The sequence below is a fragment of the Pteropus medius genome, unplaced genomic scaffold (genome assembly GCF_902729225.1).
Source record: "Pteropus medius unplaced genomic scaffold, Ma_sr-lr_union100, whole genome shotgun sequence".
In the NCBI taxonomy this organism is placed as follows: Eukaryota; Metazoa; Chordata; class Mammalia; order Chiroptera; family Pteropodidae; genus Pteropus; species Pteropus medius.
The window spans coordinates 61,845,283-61,851,435 of NW_024349800.1; positions in this window are offsets into that span (position 1 = coordinate 61,845,283).

Here is a 6,153-nt window from a genome sequence, read left to right on the forward strand (position 1 = left end):
TTTGCATATTATAGTGCTGCAGTAAAATATATTTATAATCACGATCTTTTTTCTTACAAATACTAGTCGTTAGAAAATACTTTTGAATGAAATTAAATTCTTTATTCTTCTCGCCGAAATACTAAATTTAAACGGTTTAAAAATTACATAATTTTTGGTAGGTAGTACCAGGAATTCTCAGCCTATTTAGAAGTATTCCAGAGTTTAAAAATCTCTGAATTCCTGGTTAACTCTCGATTAAATCAACATAACTTCCAGGAAAAGAGAGAACTAGAGACGTAAGCGGGTAACAGGAGAAGCGCAGTGAAAACTCGAGACTGAATATCTGGGCTCCTTTATCCCCCACCTGACACTTGGCAAAGGGAAGAAAAAGGCGGGGAGACTTTTTTGCTTGGGGTAGGGGTGGGGCTGGGCCGGCCTGGGTGGGCTATCTGAAATGATTGCATTTCCAATTTCCACGTTGTGGTGCCCCCCTGTCCTTCCCTACCTCAGAATTTTAAGCATAGACCATGATTATGCAAATAAATTGAAAAATAGACATTTATATATAACCGAGCCTTCACTGGATGGTCTTTTACGCTCGTCACTTCAGAAAGGTTGAGAATCCTTGGTTGAGACAGATAACTAGAAAGAGAATTTAAAATCTTATATAATTTTAAACCCTTTCATGCCTAGGAAGAAAATGCCATCCTTGAGATAGATAGCTCTTCAGAGGATCTGACTTAAACTCAGGTATGTAAAGCATTTGTCTTCAAATTCAAATAGTTTTAAGCCAGCTGTTGAAAGCAGCTCTCACTGATTACAGAATTTGTATTCTCACCACTTTAAGAAATAGAATTAAGAAACACCTAACATGATTGCTGGACGCCCAGTACTGTCACCTCTATGGGCAAAGCTTTTTGAGTAAAATTCCTAGTAAAGCACGGCCTGGGGTGCCTGGGGTAACAAGAGTCCCTGTGTCCGGTGAAAGGTGTCATATCAAGAGCTTCCTGGCCTTGGGGGCAGAAAACTTTCTGAATGGGGGGCCTGGGGGACAATATGGTGAGCTCTGCCCTGAATTTCCAGGTACAGTGAGGCATTAAGAAAATTTATAAGAATAAAAGGGTCCAGAGGGAAGAGCAATTTCTAGACTATTGGTAGGATGACTTCACAATAAATGTCAGTGATTTGACCTAAGTGAAGACCAACCAAAATGGACAAAAATATGAATTACATAATATTGTAAAGGCAGTGCAGCTGTTTCAAAGCACACAAAATACTCTGAATCTGCCCGTGGGGTATAATCAGCGGTTATTTGTTGATAAACGACAGGCGGAAGTCTTTAATGGTCTGAGTTTAAGTGTGCTTTCGGTGGTATTTACATCCATACTGTATATCAGGAGCCCCCTAGTTTCTCCAGGATTGAACACAACGTGAAATAATACATCAACTGATTTATTAGAACTCGAGTAAATGAAATTTTACTTTTGAAAAGAATATGGAGCTACACGTTCCACATTATTCAAATTAAGAAGCTGTTTGAAATAAGATCCTCTCGATCACTCACTATCATTTTCTAACTTTAGCATGTGTTTTATGCTCATCGACCCTGTTTTCTTCGAGGTGGCAAGGGCTGTAGGCCTTAGCGCCCGCCCGTAGACTGTCCCTTGTTCACCCGCCTCAGTAGGCTTCCTCACCAAACATCGGGCTGGGGGTGCGGTGGGGGATGCTGTGGCCATGCAGTGACCCTGCCACGCGCCGGCCAGTTCTCTTTGTTCTTAGTGGCTGGTAAGTTTGAATTTGTTTTAACTAAGTGTTCCTTTTATGAAATTTTAGGTAAAAGCCCAAATGTAGAGCAAAAAGCATATACATAAACTCACATATAAACTAACTGACATTTCATATTTAATAGCATCTTCTTGGTCAAATGTTAAATAAAAAGTTAGATTGTTAATTTCAAAATTATCATAGTTCCTGACACTCCCACTTTTTAAGATGCGTTTCTGAGAATTTACAGACTGCATATTGTTATACGTGATACGCAGTAAAACTTCTTGTTTATAAAGAAATTATTTTCTTTTTGAATTCTTGTTTTGCTTTCTCTTTTACCTGGATTCTTTTCACTTTTTTCATCTTAAGATTTTTTCACGTTGCCACGCATTCGTCCTCTTTCTCCCATGAAGCACTCCTTAGAGGAGCAGAAAGGGAAAGAACGCCAGGACAGCTTTTAGACGAGCCCCTGGGTTTCCGGTGGCCGGGGACCAGTCGTCAGCAGTCCCTGAGCAAGTGCACACAGTGTGCCCACACTTGAAGCGTCTGCCCACAAATCCTACCCTGAGACTTAAAAGAAGCGGGTTTGGATGCCCCAGCTCAGCGTGTGCTGTGCTTCCTTCCAGGCCCCACCCTTGCCCGTGGCTCTAGACCCAGCTCGTTGCCTGTCCCGCCCCTGTCAGCGTTTCTGTTTATGACCCTGGGAGATTTTAAGACATAATATCAGGCTTTGTTAAAAACTCCCAGGGAACGATACCCAGAGCCCATCTTGATAAGCACCATGATTTTAAAGTGCTGGGCTACGTGTTCTGCACGGGCGTATTTTAGAATCCTCCTGTGTGCTTTAAGTCTTTTGTTTAGTCTTTGGCGAGGTGCCCATCTTCTATTTGTAGAATTGGAGAATCAGATTTAAATGGTTCAACTCTGCGTTTTACTTTAGGGTCTTGAAAATAGTTGTAGGTATAACTTAGCTATGGTGAGCATGTTTTCATTGAGCCCAAATCGAGGTGCATCGTTATACTGAGGATATTTAAGACCAGGAACATCCCAGAAAATCTGACATGTGGGTTGACCCTAGCGATAGTTCAGTTTTCCAGTCTTTCTTGTAGTAGGATTAGTGTTTTCATTGACCAGCCTCATTGCTCTGTCATTCCCTGTCTTAGGTTGACCACTCTGATAAATGCGACCCAGGATAAGCGTGTTATACTCGGATGTCTTACATATAAGTGGGCCAGTTGTGTTGTTTGAAAAATTTTTTTTATTAACGTAGATGAACCCGTGTAACAACACCCCCAAATCTCGTTGACTTAATACATGTGAAGTTTATTTCTTGTTCCTGTAACAGTTCGGTGTTACCTAAGTCAGCAGAAGGACGCAGGGACCCAGCTGCTTCACCTGCGGCCTCACCGGGCTCCAAGGATTCAGAGTCTGTGCCCCACCTTCTGTATCCTGTTGATACACAGGGGAGGAGTGAGGTAAAGGACCATACATGGGAAGTTTGTGTTGTCCAGGCCTGCAAGAGGTGATATCCCCACTTCCTTCAGCCTTCCCAAGTCACGTGGTCACGCTGAGCTGCAAGGGAGGCTGGGGAATTAGGTGAACTGTGTGCCCTGGAGGAAGCGCAGGCGTCTCGGTGAGTACGTAGCAGCCCGTTCCGAGTCAATACTGGGCGCGGGTTATCCACGGGGTGTAAGCGCTGTGACTCATCCTGGGTTTGCCTCTAATGGCAGTTCTTCCTGTCGACATCTCTTTTAAATTGTACTTTGTGCGCGGTTTTCATTCTGGCAAGGAAGTCTGTTAAAGTCGAACGCCATAACCCTGAGGAAGGGTTCTAGGCGAGGCTAGTTTTCAGTTCACCTGTTCTTCTCATACACGCGAGAAGCTGCACAGAGCTCCATCCAGTGTGGAGCAGGCTACGGGAAAATGAGCAAGGTTAAGAACGGGTCAGAGGAGAACGCTGGACAGCCCCGGAATCCCTTTCACGCACAGACCCTCAGACCATCCGGGACCCGCCCGATTCTAAGATGAAATTTCTAATCTCTGCTATCGAGTCTTTAAACTTTCTTCCTCCTGGGACAGTGACAACAGTGACAACAGTGACTCTTGGTTGCTTCTCCTCGTACCTGGCGGATGTGGCAGGACGTGGTCCTGGGGGACTCCTGCCCTCAGCGAGGGGATCGGTGGTTAAGGAGAAGCCAAACCTCCATGAGTGACCGCGCCTGTGCAGGAAGAACAGCTCCCGCCCTGAGGAGTCAGTGGGAAAACTGGATCACGCTTCCGTTTTGTTTTTAGTCTTCCGCGCCCTAACTCAGCTGACCACTTTCCAGTTTTCTTCCTAGCCGTTATTTCATCAGTTCTAAGATGCACAGTTTTTACATTTTGACTTGTTTGAAATGCGGTCGATGGCATCAGTGGCACCTTTTTTCCCCTCGATGTTGCCTAAAGTGACGGCATATCCCACAGTCGGCAGAGTCTCGCTCGGATTGATGAGACATATTTTAATACCTGGCGTGGCCATGCTGAATTGTGTCTTTAACAACAGTAATGGGCTGGAGATGATTTATATTCCACTGACCCCTCGAATTCAATATTTTATGTCGAACATTTGTTTTATCAGTTATTACTCATCCTGTATTCATTTTGGATATTTAAAGTATGGTTATACATTTATTATAATAAAAGACAGCTTACATTGATGTGACATATTTTGTGCCTGACAGTGTGCTAAGACCTCTACATGTATTAACTAATTCAGTCTTAACAACTTCATGAAGTAATTCCGCTCATCTTCAATTTACAAATGAGAAACAGAGACAGAGAGGTTAAGTCATTTCCCAAGGTCACACAGCTACTGAGTGGCAGAGCCAGGATTCAAGTGCAGGCTGTGTGGCTCCAGAATGCCCACTCTTCATATTTGTCTTTACTGTTCTTTAGTTAGTTATAGATGAATCAGTTCTTGCATTTTCCTATGATACGTTTTAATTTCAGTTTTGTTTGCTGTATTATCATCGTCTACTCATTTTAAGATACGGTCGGGGTCTCTGAAAGTGCTATCTATCCATTTAAGAAAAGTAAAAAAGTCTTTTAAAAACTTACAGTCACGTGAATTATAGCTCTAGAGAAAAAAGCCTTTTTTTAAACATCGAACATCTTCGTTTCTACTAATTATTTTGGAAAAATGTTCGATTTTTGGTTAAAAACCTATTGACTTTCTTTAACATCCTTTGTCCCGTTATTATTCATGGATTAACTTCTACATTAAAGTAAAAAATGAATACATACTGTCGAATGTATTCATTTTATTTGCAGTCCTATTGTTATATGGCTTTCATATACTTGCCTTCTCTATGTCAGTATTACCAAATTCTGTTAGATTAAAATCCTAAATACTGCTGTATGTGTTCTTTATATTCTACATTGAGTAGTGTTGATGCTTAATAATGCTAGAGGTAAGTGATATGCGTCTATTTAAAATTTATTACTGCAGTAGAGAGGTTTTTTCCCCCAAATGATTCTGGTCACTGTCTCCTAAGGAGAGAAGGAAAAAAAAAAAATAGGCAGAATAGGACTCTGTCTTTCACAGTGATAACTGATCACTAAAGTCAAAAAATCAATGGACACGTCAATCAGTGGAGTGACGGTGGATTGAGATGGTGGTCGGGTGACAGTTTAGTTTTCTACAGTTATGTGCCTGATGATTTGAGTGCTTACTCGAGCCAGACACCGATGTGAGCACTTCACATGGAATAACCCATTAAATCCGGATGAGCCTGTATAAAGTAAGTAGCGTTATTATCCTGAATTTACAGCTAAAACATTGGCATTATTATTATTATCTTTATTTTTGAGAAAACTGAAGGTTTAGGAGTTTGGGATGCATCCCCACCCTCGACTCCAAGGTCACCCAGCTAGTAAACAGAACAGGAACCCCAGCCGTGGGTTCCTGACTCCAAATCTGATGGTCGTCTTCAGCCTGCACCACACTGCCCACTTCCCTCCCCCGCACCTGCCGCTGTCCTGCGTGGGGCCGTGCCGCCTCTGTTTTTTCCATGTGCTCGTGTTGGTGGAGCGCGTTCCACGCATCTGAGTCTTGACGCTCCGCAGAATGAGCCCCGGGCTCCCCACGGACGCCATTATCTTCCTCTGTCCTGTTCGCCTGAACCACAGCCGCCTCAGTGCTAGGCAGTAAACGGGTCCAGATCGACAGGCCACCCGGACCTTTAAATCCTGTGCACCTCAGGATGCATCTTCTGTGTGGCTGCGCCGTCCTCGCTGACGGGCGCCCCAGAACTGAACTCTGCCCCGCTGAACTCAGGTCTGATGCCCATGAACGTAACCCAGTTAGGCTTTCTGCCTCCCCAACGATGAATGTGAACTTCACAGGTGGGTGGCACCGATGGACAG